Source organism: Lissotriton vulgaris, chromosome 10 (assembly GCF_964263255.1).
Source record: "Lissotriton vulgaris chromosome 10, aLisVul1.2, whole genome shotgun sequence".
NCBI lineage: Eukaryota > Metazoa > Chordata > Amphibia > Caudata > Salamandridae > Lissotriton > Lissotriton vulgaris.
In genome coordinates this window covers 974,456,337-974,482,370 of record NC_141698.1, presented here as the reverse complement: position 1 = coordinate 974,482,370, position 26,034 = coordinate 974,456,337, and positions in this window count along the sequence as shown.

Here is a 26,034-nt window from a genome sequence, read left to right as displayed (position 1 = left end):
GATGCGTCCTTCCAGTTTTCAATTGCCAGCCCCAATGTTTCCACTGCTTTATCCTTGTAACTTTGCCACGGGTTGATGGTCTCCCCGTAGATTGGCTAAAGCATACTTTTTAAACTTCCAGTTGGGGCTGATATAACTTGATAGAAGTATTTTGGATGTATTCCCAAGCATTCCTTACTTTGTTGCTTTAGGCTGAACTCCAAACGAATTAAACTGTTACGAGTGTATTTGGGAAGTTTAAAAATGCATTTATAGGCCTGGCACTGCATTTTGTCCAACATTGCCTCCATGTTTCCTGGGAATGCCTGTTGTGCGTACCCTGTGGTTGTCCTGATCTTGGCTTGTAGTACTTTTCTGAGAGGTGCTGACGTTGGACTCTGCATGAGCTTGTTTAGTTTGCATATCGAAAAAATTGTTGCCTGTGCTCTGGCCTTCATTTTGTGCGTGTGTGATGTTGCTTTGCCAGTTTCACTTAGCCAACATCCGAGGTAATTGTATGAATGCGTGGTATTGATAATTTCCTTACCTACATGCCATTTCAGTAAGGCTTTTTTGGGGAAGTGGCCAAAGATGACAACTTTCGTTTTTTGAGCATTGATTGTGAGCTCGTTGATTTTGTTGCACTTATTTAGGGATTCCAGACCTCTTTGCAGCCCGATTTTTGTGTGGTCCATTACCACAAAATTGTCTGCATATTGTAAGATTTGCAGTTTGTTTCTCCCGATTTTTGGGGTTACCAGACAGCATTCAAAAGCTTCTTCCCCAGATCTGCGGTGTATAGATTAAACAGAGTGGGGGTGAGTATGCATCCTTGTTTTAGTCCATGAATTGTCAGGCACTTCTTTGTTATAGTGTTGTCCGCTAGCTTTACTTGGATCCACGTGTGGCTATATAATGAAATGATGGTGTTAAGGAGTCCTGCTGGGATATGCCAATTGCTCAGTTTTTCCCAGAGCTTATGTTATGGTACCCTGTCGAATGCAGCTGAGTAGTCAACAAAGCATGCGAAAATTGGTTTATTGTTTTTGCAGTTGGCTTGCTGGCTCAAATATTACATGGCCACAACGTTATCAATTGTAGAGCAGCCCTTACGGAAGCCAGTCTGATAGTGGGGGAGGATTTCATTCTCTTTGATCCATTCATTTAGTTCCTTCAGTAGAGTACTAGCATAGGCTTTCCCTTCAATGTCCAGAAGAGCAATAAGTTGGTCGTTTTTTGGGTCTGTATTAGCCCCCTTCTGAAAGATAGGATGCAAGAAGAACCTCGCCATGATTCTGGTACTTTTGCTTTTAATCTACATTCAGTGAACAGTTTAGAGGGAATTATACTTCAGTAAATTGGATCTTCTCTAAAGATGGCCCCTGGGAGGCCATTGGGCCCAGGAGCCCTGTCTCGTCTTATCCTTTTTATCACCTGTTTAACTGAGTTACCATCTTGTTCTTTACCAAGTGATCCCATGGTGGCCTCCGTGTCTGTGTCTTCTCCAGGTGCGAGTTGTGCCTCATATTTTTCATGGACTGTAATAGCTGCTTTCTCAGTGTAGATTGAGGCAATGTGCCTTATCCAAGCATCGGTGTGTACTGAATTGAGCCTATCCGCTTTACCGTTCTCCAAGTTTGCAATGTATTGCCAAAGTTGTCGTTGTTTGTGGGGTTTTGTGAGCTCGTGTATTATTACCCAGTCTTGCTCTAGTTTTTCCTGTTTGAGCGACCATAAAAAGTGTCTCTTCTTCTTGGATAAATCTATACATTTCTCCCTTGTTTCCTGTGTTCCTCTGATGTTGTGCAATCTCTTCTCCCTTTTTAGCGAATGTGACAGTGTAGTTAGATTTGTGTTGTTATATCTAAACCGCGAGGTAAACATTTTGTGGCCCGGTGCACTGACCTTGAAATTATTGACCAATTTGGCTTTTAGGTATCCAATCCACTCTGTCCAGTCTTCCATTGTGAGCGGATTCCCCTGGCTCATCTCTTTTTTTTTTTTTCAAACATTGAACCGCTTTACTTGGGTCTTGTTCCATTTTATCCTTCTAACTAGGGAATACTCTTCAGTCCCTGTTGACTGCGATACTGCCACCGCTTGTTCCCTCTGTAGTAAGCCCAAGTTTAGGTCCACCTGCAGTAATTTGTGGTCACTAGTTTCATGAGCTATTATGTCAGCGTTGGCAATTTTCTTGGCTAGTAGATTACATAAAAAGATATAGTCAATTGTGGAACAATTACTAAATGTGGCCATGCTCAAGAGCTTGGAGTCTGGAGATTTTGCTATGTCCTTCACAGATTTTAGGCCGTAATTTTTTAGGAAGGAATTGAAAACCCTTTCAGAACTGGTTAGACCAAGCCTGTCGCTCTGGTATGTTCCCAGGTGGTGCAGGTTAAAATCTCCTACGATCACTTTGGGCAGGAGCGCGTTGGAGTATAAGATTTCCTTTATTAGTGTTATGATATATTTGGTGGCATCCAATTTGTTCTTTCCGTGTGAATTTAGATATAGATTTATAACTAGTATAGGTACACTATCTTTTCGGACATTGTCACCCTCTATTATTAGCGCCTGTAGTGCATCAGAATTTGTTTTTACTCTCTTTACTGTCACCTGCTTTAGATGTTTTACGTAGATCGAAATACCACTGATGGTCTACCAAAGTGTGTTTTTGGTTGCTGGTTTATGGAAACTAGCATACCCTTCGAGGTGTACATAGTCTGTTGCCCAAGTTTCTTGTAGACACACTATGTCTCCTTCCTGCAATATTTGTGGGACAGTTTCGTGTTTCAGTGCTTTTTGGAATCCTGTCACGTTCCACGAAATGATTTTGAGGTTGGAAAGCATTTTATGATTAGTATGGAATACACACAATGATTCCGGTATGACGGGTTTAACAATTGGAGGCCCTTGTCGACACCCTTTAGGTTCTAGTGTACCCCCTTGGGCATCAGGAATATTGAATTGTTCTTTGTGGCTCTTGACTTATTCTGTTTAAATGAACATACGTTTGCATTCTCATTGAACCGTCATCTGTTACACTCCTACTTATGGTCGCATCCTCTTGTCTCCTGACTGATATGGTCAGATTTTTATAATTTTCGTCTGCATTTAGTTTTGATGTGCCTCTGAGTATACCTGGAAAGGACTCTTTCATGTTCTTTGTTGTTATATTTACTAGCTCCTGAAGAATTGATGGGTACTTTTCTTGTTCTGGTTGACTCACCCCAATTCCCCAGTTTTTGAAGATGTTCTTTTCTCTCAGCACCACTTCCGCTGTGCTTTGATTTTGCCAGGTAACTATGGTGTCTTCTTTGTAGGTATCCTCTTTCTTTGATTCAAATTGAATACAGACTAGGGGCCAGATGTAGGTCGGTCGGTAACGGCCGAAAATCGGTATTTTTAGCCGTTACCGACCGGTATTTCAGAAATGGTATGTAGGGGCATTATTTTACAGAATCGGTAAATTTACCGAATCGCTAAATTTACCGATTCTGTAAAATACAGAATCGGTATTTTTACCGATTCGGTAAATCTCAGATGTAGGTGGGACTCTTCTGAGTCCCAAAGGCCCTACAAATTCGGTATTTTAATACCCAATCTAATTGGGTGTTAAAATACCGAATTCAGGTGTGCATGCACTTGTGTGCATGCACACCTAGCCATGTGACACACAGACATGCCCTTAGGGCATGTCTGGGTGCCACATGGCGCACATGCCTATTTTTGGGGTGCCAGAGGGTGTCAAAGTGACACCCCCTGCACCCTTGCAAAAGTCGGTATTTACCGATTCGGTAATTACCGAATAGGTATTTCCCATTCATTCCTATGGGCTTCACAGCCCATAGGAATCAATAGGGAATACCGATTCGGTAATTACCGAATCGGTAAACACCGAATTCTAACGATTCGGTATTTCCACATCTGGAAATACCTACATCTCCCCCCTTCATATTTACCGACTCTGAAATACCGAATCGGTAAAATTCGGTATTTCAGAGTCGGTAAATATGATTTACCTACATCTGGCCCTAGATCTTTGCTTTTTATGTGCGAAAGTGCGGGTATGTATTGGAGGAGCCATAAGAGGTTCCCCCTATTTAAAATGTCATGCCTCCCCTTCGATTTGTACTGCGGTTGTAGGATTGTTTTAAAACTGTTTCTGACATCTGGTACAATTGGTGTTATTCTAGGCGAGGGGTCCGTGCATGTTATATCTCTGGTCTGTGTCGTCTTTTTTAACATGGACCGAAATAAATTGCTCAAATCTTTAGTTATTAATTCCCAAACCTGCAGTTTCATTGGCAGACCCGTTTTCAAATTTATCTATTTCCGGTTCATTTATTGTTAGTGGTGTTTCCTTTGTTATACTACCACTTCCTGAGCGTGGTGAGACCTGCGACAATGATGGTCTTGGTGTTGCCTTGTCTATGGGCTCATCTTTACTCAGGGCATTATCTTGTATTTTGGTTTTGATAAATATAGGATAAAGTTTGCTTGATGTTGGCCTTTCCTGTGTGTGGGGTGATTTGGCTGTGCCCTTTGTAGGGACATGCGTAGGCTGAGCCATAGACCTTGCATTTTGTATGGACTTTTGGCGTTTTAGTTGTTTTTTCAGTTTTTTCTACATGCGTTGTGAAAGTTTTATCTCAGTATTACTAGTTGAAATCTCCTGTATCCTTTCCTCCTCAGGGGTCCCAGTAGTTTTAAATATTGAATTTGTATTTGTTGCGTCTAGATTTAAGTTTGTGGAGAATGTTTTTGTAGTGGTCTCTTGGTGCTCTTCCTTGTCAGAGGCTCCAGATATTTCCATTATTTGTTTATTAGCTATTGGGTCCGTATTTATATTGGAAGTTGGGTTTGCGCTAGCTATTTTTGTGTATTTTTCTTGGAGATGTTGTTTATTGGCCCCCTTCGTTCTGTTACAGTATGTTTGGGCTGTTGGAGTTTTTAAATCTTCAATTAAAGTGGTAAGCATTTCTGGGATGGATACCTAAGACCAGCTCAGGACTACGGGCATGTCATAGCACCAAGACGCCTTCGGGCATTCGTGCGCTCTAGAAATAGATAAATCAAATCAAATCAATACAAGTTTGTCGATTGTCGGCCCACAAGCGCAGTCTGTATTTAAAGCGTATTCTTGGGATTGTGTTATCAGCTTGTTCAAATTAGCTAATTTTAAATCAATCCCCGATATTGTGGTTTCGAGTGTGAGTTGAGATGTTTTAAAAAGTATATCCCATATTGATCACGCATCTGTACTTACTTCGAGGATAACCCTGGCTATAGAATTATTGCAAGGGATCACACTTTCAGCTTTCAGCTGCATTGGGTGAGATGGTTTATTTTCTTTGCTGTTTGAGACTGTTGCTTCTGGCAAATGAGTGTGCCTGTAATTGGCTTCAGCACCATCAGCGTCATGATTTGAATCTCTTGATCCCTCGTTTATTACAATATTCTGTATGCTCTGAGACACTGCTATGTCAGTTGTTTTCTGTGTGTTAAGGACTAATGCCCTATGTTGATTCTCATGTTGTATAACGTTTGAGGCCAGCTTGATGATTTTGACCTCTACCTCAATTGGTTGTTGGGCCATGCTGGGGTAGAACTGACCTTGATTATTTGGTGACGTGTCTTTAGCGGGACACTCAGATGAGTTTAATAGATCTTCATTTATTACTGGTTCATGGTCCTTAATTATGCCCCAGGATTCATCATTATGTTCATCGTTTTTTTCCGTGTGGTCCGAGGGGGTCATGCATCTGCCGGGGTCCAGCTGTTGTTATGGGTTCTAGGTTGGTTTGGTCTTTTTTCAAGTTGAAGACCCCAACGTGCATAGAGGGTAAAATGTTGCGATACTTGGTTAGGCAGCGTCTTGTGCAAATCCAACAAGAGTAGAAAAAACAGTTTACTAGTAATAAATGCTCTAAGGAACACACAGGCAAAGACCACTAACGTGCCAGAGTCATTCTTCTGTGAAAACAGAAGAAAAATAGTTGAGAACAAACTTGATTCCTGAGCAATTGAATACAATATTTAAAGAAAAATATCAGTCCAAAGAGAGTCCTTCAGATCATATCATTTAAGGAAGGTCTTTATTTTCTTTATGTGTAGATTTGGGTTCACAGATTTAAAACGGTGATCCTGCATAGTTGGAATCATAGTTCAAGTTCAAGTTCAAGCATTTGTATAGCGCACTACTCAACCAGAGGGTCTCACGGCGCTTGAGGGAGGGGGTGCATTATTTATCGAATAGCCAAGTTTTAAGTTCCTTTCTGAAGGAGAAGTGGTTCTGTGTAAGGCGGGGGTAAGTGGGGAGAGAATTCCAGGTCTTGGCCCCCAAGTAGGAGAAGGATCTTCCTCCCATGGTGGATCTGTGGATGCGCGGAACTGCGGTGAGGGCTTGATTGGAGGATCTTAGTTGGCGGTGGGTGTGGAGAAGGACAGTTGTGTGTTGATGCATTCGGGTCCTAGTTTGTAAAGGGCCTTGTGTGCGTGGGTGAGGAGACGGAATGTTATTCTCTTGTTGATGGGAAGCCAGTGGAGGTCTTTCAGGTGACCGGTAATGTGAGCTTGGCGAGGGATGTCCAATATGAGTCTGGCTGATGCGTTTTGGATGCGTTGGAGTTTTTTCTGTAATTTGGCTGTGGTACCAGCGTAGAGGGTGTTTCCATAGTCCAGTCGGCTAGTGACAAGTGCGTGGGTGACAGTCTTTCTTGTTTCGGTGGGGATCCAACGAAAGATTTTCTTGAGCATACGAAGTACGTTGAAGCAAGAGGATGAGACGGCGTTGACTTGTCTGGTCATCGAGAGGGAGGAGTCTAGGATGAAGCCTAGGTTACGAGCGTGGTCTGTGGGTATGGGTGCCGTGCCCAGGGCCGATGGCCACCATGAGTCGTCCCAGGCAGAGGGGAATGATCCTAGGATGAGGACTTCCGTTTTGTCTGAGTTGAGTTTTAGGCGGCTGACTTTCATCCATTCGGCTACTTCTTTCATGCCTTCGTGAAGATTGGTTTTGGCGGCGGTAGGGTCTTTGGTGAGGGAAAGGATCAGCTGGGTGTCGTCAGCGTAAGAGATGATGTTAAGGTTGTGTTGTCGCACGATGGATGCGAGGGGAATCATGTAAATGTTGAAGAGGGTGGGACTGAGTGATGATCCTTGTGGTACTCCGCAGATGACTTCGGTGGCTTCTGATTTGAATGGGGAGAGTCGGACTCTCTGGGTTCTCCCGGCGAGGAACGAGATGATCCAGTCTAAGGCTTTTCCTTGTATGCCGAAGTTGCTAAGGCGTTGTATGAGGGTGCTATGGCAGACTGTGTCGAAGGCGGCGGAGAGGTCGAGTAGGATGAGGGCAACTGTTTCTCCGTTATCCAGAAGCGTTCGGATGCCGTCTGTTGCTGCAATGAGGGCGGTTTCGGTGCTGTGTTTGGCTCGGAAGCCGGACTGTGAGGTGTCGAGGGAGTTGTTGGATTCAAGGAAGGCGGCAAGCTGGCTATTGACGGCTTTCTCAATGACTTTGGCTGGGAATGGGAGTAGGGAGATGGGACGGTAGTTGTTAAGTTCAGAGGGGTCTGCTGTGGGTTTCTTCAGGAGGACGCTGAGTTCGGCGTGTTTCCAGCTTTCTGGGAAGGTAGCGGAGTTGAAGGAGCAGTTGATGATATCACGGAGATGGGGGGCGATGATGGAGTCTGCTTTGTTGAAGATGTGGTGGGGACCGGGGTCAGTTGGCAAACCTGAATGGATGGAGTTCATTAGGAGGATGGTGTCTTCAGTGGTGATTGTGTTCCAGGCGCTAAGGTTGTTATACGGCGGTTTGGGTTCGGAGGTGGGTGGAGTGGGCTGTTCATTGGAAATGTTCTCAAAGCTGTTATGTATGTCGGCTATTTTGTTGTAGAAGAAAGAGGATAACGAATCGCAGAGGTCTTGGGAGGGAGTAATGTCGTTTGAGGCTGCGGTGGGGTTGGTAAATTCTTTGACAATGTTGAATAGTTCCTTGCTGTTATGGGCGTTGTTGTCAAGTCGATCCTTGAATGCTGATTTCTTGGTGGATCGGATTAGTTGGTGGTGTTTGCAGGTGACTGTCTTGAAGGTGGTCAGGTTGTCATTGGTTGGGTTTTTTCTCCATGTTTTCTCGAGAGTACGGCATAGTTTCTTGGATTTCTTAAGGTCATCGTTGAACCAGGGGGCCTTTTTGCTACCCTGTTTGGTTTGGTGGTTATTCAAGGGTGCTAATTCGGCAACGCTGTGAGTGATCCATTGTATGAGTTTGGTGGCAGCTTGGTTTGGGTCCGATGAGAGGGCGGGAGCGTTTTGTTTGAGCAATGTGAGGAGTTGGTCGGTGTTGATTTTGTTCCAGTTTCTTCACGGAATAGGTTGTGGGGGGTTTTGGGTCAAGGTGGTTTTGTAGCTGAAGTGAACACAACTGTGGTCCATCCAATGGAGAGCTGTGGTGTGATCGAAGGAGATGTGCTTGCTGGAGGTGAAGATTGGGTTGAGCGTATGTCCGGCTACATGGGTGGGGGTGTCAACAAGTTGTTTGAGTCCGAGGTTTGCCAGGTTGTCTAGGAGGGTGGTGGAGTTGCTGTCGTTTTTATTTTCCAGGTGGAAGTTGAGGTCTCCCAGTAGAATGTAGTTCTCGGAGGTGAGGGCATGTGGGCTGATGAAGTCAGTGATATCTTCGTTAAATTGTGTGTGGGTTCCTGGTGGTCTGTAGATGAGTGTGCCTCTAAGTGTGGTCCTGGGGTCGGTGTGGATCTGGAAGTGAAGGTGTTCGGCGGTCGCGAGGTTATCGTCGGAGCTGGTTGTGATTCGAATGGTGTTCTTGTGGACGATGGCGATGCCTCCTCCTTTTTGGTTGGTGCGGTCTTTACGGATGATCTTGAAAGTGTCCGGGATGGCTATGGCGATGTCGGGGGATGATGATGCGTTCATCCAGGTTTCTGTAAGGAATGCGACGTCCGGTGATGCAGTATCGAGTAGGTCCCAGAGTTCAGTGGCGTGTCTGTGGACCGAGCGGGTATTCAGCAGGATGCATTTCAGGTGGTTAGAGCCAGAGTTGTGTTTTGAGGGGGGAGATTTGGCTTGGGTCCTGATGCAGGCGAACTTGCAGGAGAGGCAGGCGAATGGTCCGTGAATTAGTCCTGGGGTAGCAACGTAGCATTGTGGTGTGCGTCCGGGGTTAAGGGAAAGGAGGGTGGCGGCGTCATATGTTATGCGGGAGGAGTGCGGTTTGCGGGGACCAGGGGGTCTGGCGCTGGGCACGGTCCAGGCGCAGACGGGCGTAGACGGGCTTACCTTTGGCGCACCTTCGGCGCGCATAGGGCGCGATTGCTGCGCGTGAACGCTGCACGCATATGCATCTGTCATAAGTGGATAGAGGAGGGGGCAGGGGCGAGGGAGGGGCAGCTGGGAGGCGGGAGCAAGGTGCAGGGAGGGTCTGGGACGGCCCAACAAACAAAACAAAATGGCAGTAACAATAACAAATATTGCGAAGGGTCCCCAAGTAGAGGAGCTATTTCAGCAATGTAGCGCTATGGGAGAAATTGATTTCAGGGTAGCAGTGGTGAAGCGCTACGCACTCAGCAGCAGGCAAGCGAAATTACACCCAGAAAATATCAGTACAAAATGCAAGGTAATGCTCAGCAGTAGAGCGAGAGATTGTCAGTGGCGAGCGTTTCAAAGCGCAACATGAATTATAACTAAAGCGGAAACAATTACGAGGCACAAAGAGCGTTTCAAAGCGCAGCACGGATTGAAATTAAAGCATAAACAATTGCGAGGCACAAAAGCGTTTCAAAGTGCAACACAAATTAAATCTAAAGCGGAGACAATTACGAGGCACAAATGCGTGTCAAAGCGCAGCACAGATTGAAAATAAAGCAGAAACAATTACGAGGCACAGATCAGCAAGTCAGCACGATACCAGGAGAGGAGGTGAGGGGAGCGACCGCTTCTGCAGAGAACAGAACGGTCAAAGTAGCCAAACAAACAGACAGCCAACACGCCTATCGTCTTGGGAAAAAATCACCCAATGACTTCCTCAGGGCTACAATAACAGAAAAAAAGTGCCACATAAGTTGTATTCAGCATACATCTAAAAATAGCAATTAAGGCTATAGTTAAGACCCAATTGGTGAAGGTTATGGTTCATTGGTAGACTGAAAAACACCAAAAGAGCACACATTAGAAGAATATTATAAGTGAAATAAATGTCTACCAATGGACCATAACCTTCACCAATTGGGTCTTAACTATAGCCTTAATTGCTATTTTTAGATGTATACTGAATACAACTTATGTGGCACTTTTGTCTGTTATTGTAGCCCTGAGGAAGTCATTGGGTGATTTGTTCCCAAGACGAAACACGTGTTGGCTGTCTGTTTGTTTGGCTAGTTTGGATGATTCCAACTACGCAGGATCACCGTTTGAAATCTGTGAACCCAAATCTACACATAAAGAAAATAAAGATCTTCCTTAAATGATATGATCTGAAAGACTTTGTTTGGACTGATATTTTTGCATAGAGGGTAAAATCAGGTATGGTAAACGCTGCTTCCCATTGTTCGATTGCATGAGGGACGATAACATTACGTCTGCTGGATTTTTTAGAAAGTTGAATTTGTTTTGGTATACTGGTTGATTTGGCAAACATTCTGTACACCAGCGCAATTAGAGGTTGCACACCACCTTCTGGTCTGATTTTGTTGTTATTCTTTTCCATTGGACCTAGAGGTTTCCTTTTCCTCTTTGTTAGTGGGAGTGTCACTCGCTCTCTCCCTGATCTCATGACAGCTATCGAGAGCACCTTCAGCTTGCCTTGCCTTGCGGTTGTTGTTTTAGATCTACAATTTGGGGCTGTCGCTGAATTGTGTGCAATGTGTAAAATGTATTACGTCCCCAGTCCCCAGTCCACAATCCACAATCCGTAATCTGCAATCTACACTCCTGAAGGACCTGCATCTGCTGAAAGTACTTCTGTTATTACTGATACTACTCCCCTGCTAAAGCTACTGCCAGCAGGTTAAAAACAGGTTAAAAGCGGCTGATTCCTTGTAACCATTATTTGTTTGTTAGGTGTATTTAGTTGTTATGATTGTTTTCTTCCCCACTCAGTGCTTTGCAGCCCCTACTGCACTGCTTTTGCGCCCCCCTACCGCATTGGGTGACCCAAAACCTCCACTTGGTCCTCGGTCCACAGCCCCCTCAGGCTGCACACTGGTTTCACACTGGCATGACCGCACTGGAGAGAGAGGCAAGAGGCGAGGGGCAGAGGGCAAGGTGAACAATTGAGGCTCGTGGTCCTGTGCCCCACTCCAGTTAGTCGGGCGATGGGGGTGCTAGTTGGTGGCAAGAGTGGCGAATCCTGCGGGGACCCACTGTTCGCGGACGAAAGCCCTCATCCGCTCCTGGCAAGAAAGCTCTCGCAGCACCAGGGGCTTCCCACTACTCCCGCTACTCCCGCTACTTGCCACGATTGAGGCTGTGCCTGAGGCTCACCTGTGCCAGTGCCGCAGTGAGGTGAAGGACAGTCTCAGGGGAGTCTCGCCGCCGCTGGCACTCTCGACTCGACCTCCTCCTCCGTCCGTGGATTGTATTTCCGCTGTAAAGCAGTCAGCTTGCCCACGCCACTCACTCAGCGGCAGGGCCGCAACTTTCTCCGTGAGAATTCCGCTAGTCTTTCCCCGTCTTTCCTCATCCTCGGTGGACCTCCTGGTCTGCTCCTGATCTGCTGCTCGGTCTACTGCTCAGCTGGTCAACTGAGCAGACTCCAAACCATTCAAAACACTGCAGCCAGGCTCATCCTCGGACTCCTGAGAAGAGCCCACACCACCTACCACCGCAGAGCGCTCTACTGGCTCCCCATCCAACAAAGGTGCCAGTTCAAACTGCTGACCCACGCCTACAAGGCTCAGCACAACAAAGGACCAGCCTACCTCAACCATAGACTAAACTTCCACCAACCCGGTAGACAATTACACTCCGCCTCCCTCGACCATACACCTGCTTCCACAAAAGCAGCAGCAGCACCTTCTCCTACCCGGCCACCAAGACCTGGAATAGCCTCTCACTTCACCTCCGGACTGCACCCACCGTACAGAAGTTCAGAGAAAGCCTAAAAAACTGTATGTTCTACTGACAACTCCTAGCAGCAGCTCCCCCCCAGTGCCTGGATACCTTCACTGGTAATAAGCAGCCCTCTACCAATTGTTGATTAACTGATTGACTGAACGCAAGAACTGCACTTACCGCTACAGCAATAACAGCCCACAATACCCGCCAACCCAAGCAACAACAATGTCTGCTTCTTTGTGCTACAGCGAAGACCATCGGCAATGCCAGACCTGCTTTGCACACTACAGTGATGACCATCCATGCTGCTCAACCTCCTCCTTGTGGCCTCCTCCAACACAAACTGAACTCTTTGGAACAAATTTAGAACTAACTATTTCGGTGGGTCAAATCTGGTCCCTGTATCCGGCCTGCACTCTATCATGTCCAATCTGAACTTGTAACTTCCCCTGATCAAGCGCAGCTTGATGAGTGCAAATGCTGAGTTGTGCTTTTAGGTGCTATTGTCACTAAAAATGTTAAAATGTAATATCTCCAGTTCTACTGATAACATTTTTGTCTGTCAGTTATAATTTTATTTATTAGAATATATTTTCTAAATTGATTTGGGATTTTTCTTGTGTTGAGTTTTCACGTCATTACTGTTTGTGTACTGTATAAATACTTTATACATTGCCTCTAAGTTAAGCCTGACTGCTTTGTTACAACTACCAGAGGGTTAAGCACAGGTTAATTTAATGACTTTTCTGGTTCTCCCTTACAGGGATTATTGTTCTTGCCTGAGTGTGGCTTCCAACCCTCTCAACCAATAATCTAATTTCTTACTGGGCCCTACCCCTTAGTCCTGTTTGCTTGAAGAGGAACATAAGAAGTACTTTCTCAGGGAAGCATGACATATGTTGTTGCCATAGCAGGTGTGGCCGCTGTTTCAGTAAGCATAGAAAGCTAATAAACCTATTTATGTGGTAAAATGATGCCTTGTTTGTACAACACAATTATAAGTGAAAACTTCACCAATGCATCTTACCACATCAAAAATGCAAAAGTGCAGTGTGCTTGAACAATTCTCATTCATCTGCAAGACTACATTGGAACACAGTTGCATTTTCAAATTAGTACATGTGCTAGCTCTGAATCAATTTCACAATTTGAAAGTGCACCTGCGCTCATTGTGTTTGGCTTGGGCTTGTACAGTGATCCCACCATCAACATTTGCTCAAGGTACAGCACAGGTACATTCAATCAGTTAGCACAGTGTTACTCAGTTCAGTTCAGTTCAGGATTCTTTATTCGATGATTAAAAATCAGCATAAAAGCACGAGCATACAATATTTTTGAAAGACAATTAGATTATCATATTGATCCCAATGTTAAAATATCAAAGTCACTGAACAAGAAGAAAAAAGATGACAAGTGGAGACCTTAAAACCTATCACTAAAATCTTACAGTCTTACAGTCCTCCGCCCCCCCTGGTTAGCCTTAATTTAACCGCCACTTTGATCAAATTAATAATACAACACAGTGTGAGAGGGTCAGTTGCTTGTTGTAAATAGACCAAAGCCTTTTGGGCACATTTCATGTTAGCTTGTTTTAAAATATCAACCAAGAATCTGCGCCTAGGCTGTGCATAAAAAGAACATAACAATACAAAATGAAGGGAATCCTGCGGAGACCTATTGTCGCAGCCGCAGGTTCCCTTCTGCTCAATTGTAGTCGAAAACCCTAGTGGTGACGCCAATAAATACGGTGATAAATTGAGCCTAAAACGGCACATTAAAAGCCTGTCCTGGGCATTATGTATCAAATATAAATATGGCTCCATTCCCTCTCTGATCTTAACAAAGTTATAAGCACACACTGTGGTTTTGTCACTTTCTGACCCTGATCTCTGTGTAACTCTGTGTGCCAAAAACGCTTTTTTTACAATTGTTTTGTGCTGGGGGTTCATCGCTGTCTGGTCAGAAAAAAGATTCCCGAGGCCCAGGCTCTCCAGTGCAGTCTTGACATACTTAAGCCACGGGATTCGCGTCCATTTGTCTCTGCCCAGGCAGTCTGTCAGGATTTCCCTACTTAAGGTCGCCCCTGGGTTAACCCAGATTTTTAGCCAAGCTAAAATAGGCCTGACCTTTACAACTGCAGAAATACACTTTCTCTGGACTTCACTTTGTGACACCGATTATTATTTTAGCAAAAACTGAGGGTAGAGACAGTACCCATGATTTGTAGTTTTCACCTGATGAAATCTTTTATATTAACTATATCTTAAACAAGCATTGGCATGGTCAGTAGGTCTCACCTTAAGGACCTTATAAGTGTTTTGCCATGCAACAGTTAAAGTTGTTGCACCAGGGATATTGTTCTGCATAACTGAATACTTATAAGTTCCCAAATGAGAGACCTATTGGCTATGCCAGTGCTTGGTAAACTTTGAAATGTAAGCTCCTCATAATTTTTCTGACCTTGGCCCCAAAAAAACCTCTGACATGACTGCCTCCTAGAGACATTTTAAGGCATGGGCAAAGTGGCCCCTGGCCCAGGGCCCCAACCTTTCAGGGGGCTTCCTGATAGAGCCAGCTCTGTTCTGCAGAAAATCTTCTCCTTGTGAACTTGAATACATTTTAAAACAGAATGTTCTAAATACTGTTTTACTTTCCTTTTTTAATGTGGGTGATGTGTGAGTTAATAACAAACATTTTGCAGAGAAATGTTGTGTTTATATTTAATGCAACATCCATAAAAAAGTTTCTTTTAGATCAAAGCAGGACCTCCAATATGAGAAATATGAGGGCGTCACAGATATTATTTGCAGCAATATTAACATGTCACAATTCCTGAATATTAGATGTAAACACGTTTAAAAATTGGATTAGTGTGCCTGTGCACTGTCAGTGACCTGGCCAAGGTGTTCATGAAAGAGCTGACATTCATCATAAATTCAAAGCTATTCTGAGCAGGAGTCCTCAAAATACATTTGGCCAAGGGCCCCCAAAATCCTTAAGATGTCCCTGCTGCCTCCTGCATTTTGTGAACACCCCCGTGCCTTTGATATCACTTACTGTTCAACTACCCAAGGCAGGGAATTCAGTGAAGCACACTAACAGAGATTAGCTGAACACAGGCACATTCTCTAAAAAACAGACAAAACATCTGTTCTTAATTGAGGCCAACAGGTGTGGGTGTAAGGTGGCCCGAGAGACGGGGGGGGTCAGCATGTGTAGGTGTAGGTTGGCCCTGGGGGCAGCAGGTGTGGGTGCACGGTGGCCCTGGGGGCCAGCAGGTGGGGGTGTAGAGTGGCCCTGGAGTGCAGCAGGTGTGGGTGCACGTTGGCCCTCAGGTCAGCTGGTGTGGTTGTGAGTGGGCCTGGGGGCCAACAGGAAAGGGTGCACAGTGGGCCCTGGGGCCAGCAGGTGTGGGTGCAGGGTCGCCCTAGGGCCCAGCAGATGTGGGCGCACTGTGAGCCTTGTCGCCAGCAGATATGGGTGCCAAGTGGCCCCCAAGGCCAGCAGGTGTGGTGCAGGGTGGCCCTGGGTGCCAGTAGGTGTAGGGTGGCCCTGGGGGCCTGTAGGACAAACACTGTTAACCTCATAAATACAGATTGGAGCCTAACTTGAAGAAAAGGGATGTGCTCCGCTGGTCAAGATTAATAATTATATTAATATATTTTAACAGTGCCAGAGCTCCCCTCAATGAGGCAATATACCCTTAAAGTACGTTACAGGCTTTGGATCAGGGTCCTTCCTCCATTGGCTTCTTTTGCTCCAGAACCTTCTGTCACTGGCTTGAGACATTGTCACTAGCAACTTGCATCACCCCACAGGTGTATTTAAGTCTCACCGTTTTTCTTTTGGCTGTTTGGGCGTGGCTTTACACCTTCAATTGGAATGTACGGGGTATTTTTGTATATCTGACATCAGTTTGCAAGCACTATGGCAGCTCTGGAGATCAAGTGGTGATAAAAATATCCCCAAAAAAGTGCAGCTTGAAAAATAAAGCAGATATTTTTTTCTGTATCATTCACATTTCAGATGCTTTTATTTCCAACTCAGTATACAATTGGTTTGAAGTATGTAAGGTGCACGCACGCTTATCCCACAGGCCAACAAATGTCAAACCTCCTGACTTTGCCAATGCTTGTTTTAACTGCAGGGGTTCCGGTTTAAGAGCGGCCTGTTGGTGGGGACAACGTTACTTCTGGGTCAGCTTGACCAACAGAATAGGGTTTCTGGATTTTCAATGGCAGGCCACTGCTATGAATGTGTCCCGGTGACCCTGCGGGTAAGCTGGCAGCCAGAACAATAACTTTGCTTCTATTCATTGCTAAGCACAAGCTTGCAGGTGTTGCGTCAAGCGTGCACTACCATTACGTCCCCAATTAACCTCGACCTCGACCTCCAACTGACCTTCCATCCATAGTGGCTTGACCTGCACTTATAATGGTAATTTCCACAGGTCCAAGTAAAGGTCAGTCAAAGAAAAGGACAGGGCAGAACTACTATCAGTGGGAGTAATGGTCGGTGAAGTGAAGCAACAACAGACATCTGGTTGGCAATGATATGACAAGTCCTTCTCCCAGTGGCGTGGCACTGCCACTGGTAAAAGCCTTTACCCAGTGTAACAATGTGAACAAGTCTACCGTGCCAGGCCACATAGGTGTCAGCTGTAAGTGTTTCTTCCGTCACCGAGAGTGGGGGCATGAGTAACTTTCAGCGGAAGAAAAGTGTGAGAAAAATATACTACGTCTATGTCATACCCTTGCAATTTCCTACAAATGTCACATCTCAAATCTGAGATAGATGTCTATAACATATCCACCTCCTTCCACAGTACCAGTCTAGCTAGCACAGTGGCTGACAGTTCTGGCGAGGGTTCATTGAGAAATATGGTGAAACATATCACAGTTTTACTGACAAAACAATTCAGCACACAAACAATAATGTGTGAAGAAAGCATCACTTACCTCCTTAACCGTGGTGCAAATTCCACCACGGTGCAGGAGTTCTAATGGGTGGGCGGGGCTGCGACGGCCAACGGATGTGCGCAGCACTAGCGAAGTAGGCTGTTGGCCGACGCAAGCACGGAACGGGTTAATGTATTGATTTGTTTTAACTGTATTAAAATATTTGTTTCCACCACACTTCAGAAGTAAAAAAAAAAGCTTCAATTGAGCTTTCCTAATTATGATATATTCTGAAATATTTGCACACTTTATTTACAGACATTCAAATTTTGTTGTGTGCTAGGAAAAAAATTCCCTTTCCCACCTACAGCATACCGTAAGATTGTCACTTAAATCTTCTCACTTTAAAGTCAGAGAAGGAAAAGTAAGCACTGAGCTCCCTCAGAAGGCAGAGCCTGGTAGTTGACCCCTGTCTTTGTATGCACAGCAAATGTGACATGATAGGAACGAACTTTAAAAGCATGTTTATAGAAAGCGAGCACAATACAAGTAGAGGTGGTAAAGAGGCTATGCTCCACAGGTGGGACTGGACAGCCTAAAACAAATACCGCCAGAAAATAGAAAGTAATCAACTGTGAGTTACACAACAGGGGAAGCTTTCAGAATGTCCCCAACAAGTATTTTCGACCTAAAAATTGACTAACGGTGAGAACTGCTTCGGTTCTCATTCACTCACCCTGTTTGGAACAATCCTCTCCTGTTCCACCATGGCAGCATATCAATTTGCCCACGCATTTATTAATACATCGCAAACACCAATGAAAAAACCAAGGAAAGCATTCTTTGTCAAACTCTGCATCCGGGCCCCTTCATTATACGTTACATCAATTGCACCGCTGCACCTGTGCTAATGATTATGACTATCTGCAGTGACTTCGGTGACTAACAGATTTTGTGGACATTCAGACTATAAAATGAATGACCTTGAAGATTAAACACGAAATTACCCAATTGTTTATACATCACATTTAGCCCTTTGATGCACCCATACTATTGAGCATACTGCTTCTGAACTGAATCAAGTTTTAAAATTAATACAAGACTTGGTGAATATTAGGCGCAGGAACGTTTCTATTATGCTGGTGTAAACACTGGTCAAAAAGTAAGCTTTGCAGATTAAGGGTATACCATTCCCATGGGTATCATGTTTATGAACTTGTGCTGCAATCTACGGCTGTTTTGATGGGACTTTGAACGTATTGTAGATTAATGCAGTCTCAGCGTTTTTCACCAAATTACGGATTTGCTTCAATTGCCATGTAATTCACATTCTGTTGCACAATTTGCGGATAAAAAAAATAAAAATTCTAGGTCAAATAGATCGAAAGTTACTAAAATTACTGCCACGTCTGTTGTCACACAAGCTGTTTACCATGAAGTGACAGATCACTTTTCTTTTGCTGAGGTACTAAACTGATACCCGTGTGATTCCCCTTTGCCAAAACAGCTGTAAATCCGTAGAAATTTAAAAATAGTGAAGGAATTCTGCCACGAAATGTGCTGCACTGCATCACATATGTTGTTGTTTTATGGCACATAATTTAGTTAACCCTGTCACATAATGTATTTGTTAGAACTGGCTATTTCTGGTTGGCTAAGGCTGACGCCAAAGCTAGCAGAAACCACCATTCTAGTCAGGGCAAGGGAGTCACACGCCAAGATAACCCCTGCTCACACCCTTGGTAGCTTGGCACGAGCAGACAGGCCTATCCCGGAGGCAATGTGTAAAGCATTTGCGCAAGCACACACCAGCAACAACATCCTAGGCACACCACAAAAGGAACTCCACACAAGGTTATACAAAAATAACTTCTTTTTTGTCAAAACACATCAGATAGAAATCACACATGTACATTGTGCCAACTGGCACGGGCAATATTCACAAGGGATTATTACACCGGACAGGGCCACGTGGGCCACTGTCAGAATCAGCACTTAGTAGAAATAGCACTTCTAGAACTTAGAATAAGTATAGCACAAAATAACAATTATAAATCACAACCAGTAACTACTGGTAACAGGCAAGTACCACCTACGCAACCCTAAACACCTTAGGAGAATGTCACGCAGGGAACCAGGACCTCACTAGGACCACCTGTACTAAAAAGAACAACCACCTAAGTATCACAATACAATTAGGGGTATAAGCAAGAACACATTACACATGATGCATCACAACATTCAGAGGTGTAGGGAAGGAAAACACATGATGCATAAAACATACATTCAGCGGTGTAATAACAAGGCACATGAGGCATCAAAAACACATTCAGAGGTGCAGGGAAGGAAAACACATGATGCATAAACCAGCACATTCAGAGGTGTAAAAACAAGGAAGACACATGATGCATAAAAACATTCAGAGGTGCCAGAACATAACTCAATAGCGCAAAAACACATGATGCCCAAAAACATTCAGAGGTGTAAGATCAAGGTGCGTAATCATATTAAATGCATTACATTTCCTAGCACCACATCACATTGCGCAAACTCACATTAGGCAATTACCATCACATAGATAATCACATTGCGCCTAAATAAAATCACATACCAGCCCCCATCTAATAAAGGGACTAAAGAGCCCTGTGTCCAGAATGTCAGGGCGCGCTGCCAATGCAGCGCCAATCAGGTGTGCGCCACCGGCGCAAAACCTAAACGTTGCAGGTGCCCACTACTTGCTGGGCACCTGGGAACAATCACAAGACCTAAATGGTGCAGCTGCCCACTAATTTCTGGGCAGCTGGGAATCAAAACTGCAACAGGGTCCTCACTGACCCTACAACGGAACTGCGCCAACTGTTGAAGCCACACAGGCTCTGAAAACACTCGTGTCACATTGCGCAGAACGTTGGAGCCACACAGGCTCTGAAACTGGTGGGGAGAAACACAGCGTGGGAGCCTCGGGGCTCCGACCACCTGACTGTGTCTCTCAAGAGCCTCTCAGGGCTCGCAAAACAATGGTCCCTCGAGCCTCGCTGGGCTCATAAAGCAAATATGGGCGGGAGCCTCTCGGGGCTCGAAGAACAGAAAATGCCCCCAGAGCCCTTGTGGCTCTAAATCAATCATGTGGGCAGGGAGCCTCTCAGACTCAACAAATATGCCTCCACGAGCCTCTCACAGACTCGTAAATGCGGTGGGGCGGCCCACTGCCATCCTGGGCCGCCCTGACTCAGTGCCTCCAAACCGGCACCAACAGCAGCCGCACGGAGCCCCCCCAGCCCTTCCTACTCACCGGGCTGTATCTTGTGCGGGGCTCCTCCGGGCGGCGGCTTCTCTGCTTCTCCTGGTGCCGCGGTCGGGGCTCCTTCCCCAGGGGAGCCTCGCTAGGCTCCCTACGGCTGCTGACGACTCCTTCTCGCCCCGAGGCTGCGGGGCGGGACTTCCGGCCAGGCCGCGCCACCATTGGCTGGCCGGCCAACCACTTCCGGGTCGTCACGGGGAGCGCGGCGACCCGCTTCAGGCACTTGCAGGCGGAGTATCACTATCCGAGGGGCATGGGCAGCCGCCGAAGGGCATAATAGCGATACCACGCGCTGAGGGGATAATTACAGCACTCCCAGCGCTATAAGTGAAATAAAGCACTCGTAAGCGCTAGCAGCAGAATAAAGCGCTACCAAGCGCTAGGGACAAAAGTACAGCACTCTCAGCGCTATGGGGGTCAAGAGGGTCCAGAGAAAGCGCTCCCCAGCGCTAGCTGCAAGGTCCAGACCCAACAAAGTTCTTCAGTGTCCAGGACAAGTCCATCAGGTATCCAGGGCAAAGCAAAGTCCCCCTAACAGCCCAGGCAAGGCAGAGGGGTCCCCCAGAAATCCTCCAGGCATCCAGGGGCTGGGCAGGGCTCAGGGAGGCAAGCCTTCCCCTGAGCCCAAGCAGCAGCGCGCCCCTGACAGGATTCAAGTCAGAAACAAGAACATTTTGGAAGGGGACAGAGCCCCTTTTTATACAGAGAAATCCTTTGTCTAGCAGGGTGCAGGCAGTGTGAGAACCAGCTAGAACTGTTTATAGGGAATTCCTTTCACTGGCCAGGCTAGGGACATCAGACGCACCCCAGGGGGTGGAGCCAGCATTGTGTGGGGAAAACACAGCCTCATTCAGGACCCTCAAACCAGATGGTCAATGCACAAGCAGGCCCAGGCTCACTCCTCCCCTCACATCAGCATGCTAAACACTCCATTCACCACCGGGGCAGACCCTCCCAGACTCTTGGAGCCAGGTTCACCAGCCAGCCTCAGCCAATCACACGCCAGACACAAATTACACAAATATGCCAACTTCTAGAAGTGGCACTTCTACACTAGACACAATCATGCCGCATATACCATTGCGCAGCATTCAATCTCACGAGTCCGCACATACCAAACTCGACCCTGCACTCCCCACACATCAGGAACTACCATGGGAATACGTATTCCCCATTCATTCCTATGGGAGGCCAGGTCACTCACCACACATACACAGAGAGCTCACGCACTTTACACTGTACCACAGTGAAAAAGTGCGCAGAGGCCTAAAATCACCACCACCAGGTTCCAGAAACAGGCTAGGAAAAAGCAAAAAGTCTTGGGGTGAACCTGCCAAAAGGGCCGGGTCCAACAGTATTCCTCCCATGCAGCATCATTCCAGTGACACAGAGTACAGCAGCCTGGCGAGTTAAGTGATGTAGGAATGTGATTGTGCTTCATTTTCATTAGGAATGTATGTTTAACCTGACATGTATTCCACCCTCGGCGATATAATTTGTTAGCTGCATAGTTTGCAGATTTCAACCACTCAAACTGTTCAAACGTTACTAGAAAAAAGCACCACACATGATGCAGCACAGTGACTGACACTTCACAAAGGCTACACGCCTTTCTATGATGTTCACATAGGTTAGTAGGGAAATATAGGTGTTAGGTCCCCACTCGATGGACTTCGAGATAGATGTTGTCTATATAGAATGAAAAAACATCCTGATCTATAAAAAATTGATTCAAACACAGTGGAAATAATGATTACTTATTCGCTGTGAAAATATTTTGCTTCAATTTCTGTTCAAATTCATGTTATCCAAAGCAACAGTTTTTTCAAAAAGGCACCCAGAGTACAGAAAAACCTAACCATTATATTTCTCATTCTAAAGTTTAATATCTTCAAGATTACAGTGCCTGCCAGTGAGACAATTGCATTAAAATATGAGATATACAATATTTCTGTCAGGCTCTTTCATAATAGCTGTGAAACAAATAGTTTATGCAGAACTCAAGAGGTACACCTTTTGTTACAGTAAGTGTGTACCATAACAATTATTTTCAGATGAGTGCAAGATTGTGTTTTACACAAACTACTTTACTCTACGAGTGCTAATAAAATGTTGCTTTCTGCCGCCATTAAGTCTAAATCAGCATGTGTTGGGTAATACATTCTTCAAGAGGATGGATCAAGTCAATGTGCATAAAATTTCTTCTGATAAAAAGCTTTGCATTTTGCATACCAATGGGATTCCTGTCAAGAGCGCTCTGCCAAAGACTGTGCCTCATAATTCCACATAATTTGCTGCTTCTTGCACATAATTGCTTTAACCCTGTCGTATAATTTGGTCCTTCGTTGCCTCATAATTTCTGTGGCCGTAGTATGATGCTGCACTGACTAGCTTAAGTAAGAGAAGATGAGCATGGAATTAAGGAGTAACCTGCTGGGATAGCAAAGGTCTCTGAACCAGGAGTCCTGTTCTATATTTCAAGTGCCTAACTTCCCAGCGTGCACCACAAGCTTCCTACATCACTTTACTCGCCAGTCTGCGGATTTCTTTACCCAATCCAGCATCAATAACATTCACCACCAAAAACCATGTCAGAATGTTGCTATGTTTGATGACGTCAGCTGGGGGTTTTGAGATATATTATGGTGACTTCATACATCAGATGGCCCCTTTAAGGTGTCTTTTCTAACTTTTCTCGGCAAAACTTTCATATGGTGATCAAAGTTTTTTGTAATAATAGCACTTGTTTTGTCCAAGTGTGTTGGGGTTCTGAATTGCCAAAACCAACCTTTCGCACGCTTCTTTTATCTCCCAAAGCACACTGAATCCTGCACGCGGGGCCGGAGAATTCCAGCTATTCCGCTTTAATAACCATGTGTGGTGGCCGGGATCATCTGCCCCTCCTGGCGTGTCTACTGTGAGAGAGAAACGTAGGTCCTGCTATGCTGAACAACGTGAATGACTTTCCAGCCTCATCTCAGGCAGGCAGCTAATACCACAACTCTCAGGGAATACCTCGACGGCTCTCTTTATGACGGCTCTCTTTATGGGCCTTCTTGGGGTGAGCTACTCGGGAAAAGCCTCAAGAAAGCTTCTCCACGCAGCAAACTGCACCTCAAGGCAGCTGATAAAGTGTATATATAAAAACGCCCCCTCACCGCAACACAAAAGCTCTAGGGAGCACTTTTTGGTACACTGCGATAACAGAACTTAGGCAACAATTCGGAAAAACTCAATCCTGTCAGCTAAACATTCACTGAACATCTGTGAAAATTGTTGAATGTTACATGGCCGCACGCACGCGGGTTACAAAAGAAATTCGTTCCTCGGGCTAAAAGGAGGCAGCAGGGGGAGGGGCAAAAGGAGGGGGCGAGTGAAAGCGTTTCACTTGTGAGAGGGAGCAGCGCCAGGAGCGATAATTGCTAACATATGGCGCTGCGCGCTCCTGCAAGTGAATCGCCACATGTGCACGCGTTGCCATTGAAAGCAATGGAACGCGTGCACGTTTTTGGCTGAAAAGCCTAAGCAATTGCAAAACGTCTTTTTGCCTATGCAGCGCTGTGTAGGCAAGACCTTCAAAAACTTGCATCCCGCCCCGTACTTTCATTGCTTTTCATTGGTTCCTGTGCTTGCCACTTTCGTTTCCTCCATTTCTATTGTCTGTAGCACACTGTTTCCACATGGTGTTCCTCTCATGTGCTCCTCTTATCAGTTACCCGTTGGTGAATTACTGTTTCCATCCGCTTGTGGGGCACTTCTTTTATGTTTTCTTTGCACAGAGCTTGCACTGTCCTTGTTTCCCCCTTCTCCCCAGCACAGCGCATTTACAGAATCATTTTTCCCTTGGCTGCATGCATTTCATGTATGCATGTCGGCTCTGTTTTAATTTCCTTTCATTTATTATTACCCGAGGCTTGGAATGCATCTTGCTCCAAACTTTGCTTTCAGCCTCGCGCAAATACCTCCTTCCCTGACCTCTTCCACAGGCCAGCTGCTTGACCTCCCCCCCACTGAGTCCAACACACAGCAAAGAGACACGCTGAGTCCTAAACGTTTTCCATGTTTAGTTCCACCTCTCAAGCACTGGGTTCTTGAAGCTGGCATCCGTATAAAGGAGGCGATTATAAAACATATTTTTTCCAACCCCCCGTCAAGCCCCACTGTGCCACACAGCTTGTTAAAATTGACCAAGATGGCTTTTATTAATGGGTAGATTGAGGGAGGAAGTTGGCTCGGCCAGTGGGAGCTTGCTGGAAGGTGTCTTCACCTGAGCGAGCAGTTGTTTCAAGCAATCAAGGCCTGTTTCTCAAGACAGAGCTTAATGCTGCACCACACATTTTCTGCAGCTTTCCATTCAGTGTTTTTAATAATCTTCCCTTGCATTGAAACAACTTTGTTTCACGGACATGTGGCAGTGCGCTATTTGAAGTACTCAAGCACTTTGACAAATTTACTGCAGTCATATTCCCTTTTATGGCAGGGGCTGCCTAGTGGCTGCTGCTGTCATATCCCTGTGTCGCAGCATTGTTTATGCTGCTGCATGCACGTTTAACTGGTTAAATTCGGGGAGGCCTAAGATTGAAAATATGTGCATTGGGATAGCTTGGAAATGACCCAGGGATGTATGACGGTACAACGCGTACTGTTACAACACGTCCCTTTACGACGCAGTTTTAACAACGCAAGTCGTTACAACGACAAGTCGTTACAACGACTTGCGTTGGGGGGCGCTGATAATGAATAGTTTAATTTACTATTCCAACACCAGTCCCCGTGGATAGTAGGGAAGGTGTTGGATAGTAAATTAAACTATCCCCTATCCTAGAGCGCGTCGTAACGGTACCGCGTTGTACCAGTTACGTTGTAAAGGATGTTTCCCTGACCCAGCCGCTCCGACATTTGCATTTATCAATCAATCAATCAATCAATCATATCATTTGTAAAGCGCACTACTCTCCCATGAGGGTCTCAAGGCGTTGGGGTGGGGAATGTTGCTACTGCTCGAAAAGCCAGGTCTTGAGGAGTTTTCTGAAGGTCAGCAGGTCTTGGGTCTGCCGTAGGTGGATGGGGTGGGTGTTCCAGGTCTTGGCAGTGAGGTGGGAGAACGATCTGCCGCCGGAGGTTGCTCTTCAGAAGCGGGGGACTGTGGCGAGGGCGAGGTTGGTGGAGCGGAGCTGGGGGTTGGGGGTGTAGAAGCTGAGTCGTCTGTTGAGGTACGTTGGTCCGGTGTTGTGGAGTGCCTTGTGTGCGTGGGTGAGGGGCTTGAAGGTTATTCTCTTGTTGCCCGGGAGCCAGTGCAGGTCTCTCAGGTGAGGTGTGATGTGGCTGCAGCAAGGGATGTCGAGGATCAGGCGTGCAGAGGCATTCTGGATGCGTTGGAACCGTCTCAGGAGTTTGGCCGAGGCGCCTGCGTAGAAGGCGTTTCCGTAGTCCAACCTGCTGCTAACGAGGGCCTGGGTGACCATTCTTCTCATTTCATTGGGGATACTGAAATATTAACATCAAATGTACAAAGATATTTGATCACAACTGAGTCATTTATCAGTCTGCTCTGTTTCTGCTTTTCTGGCACTACACTGACGTGTCCTTTTTACATCTTAGAAGAGTAGCCCGTTTTAAAAGTTTCCGTAAAACTTCCCACCATCTCATTTGTATAATCATACCAGAGCAGAACTCAAGGTAAGGAAATCACACAGAAGAACTGCGGACAGGATTCCTGTCAGGCACACAGCCTAAATTAGAATAGCTCTTATTTTCCATTTGATAATGGATTCAAAACTACCC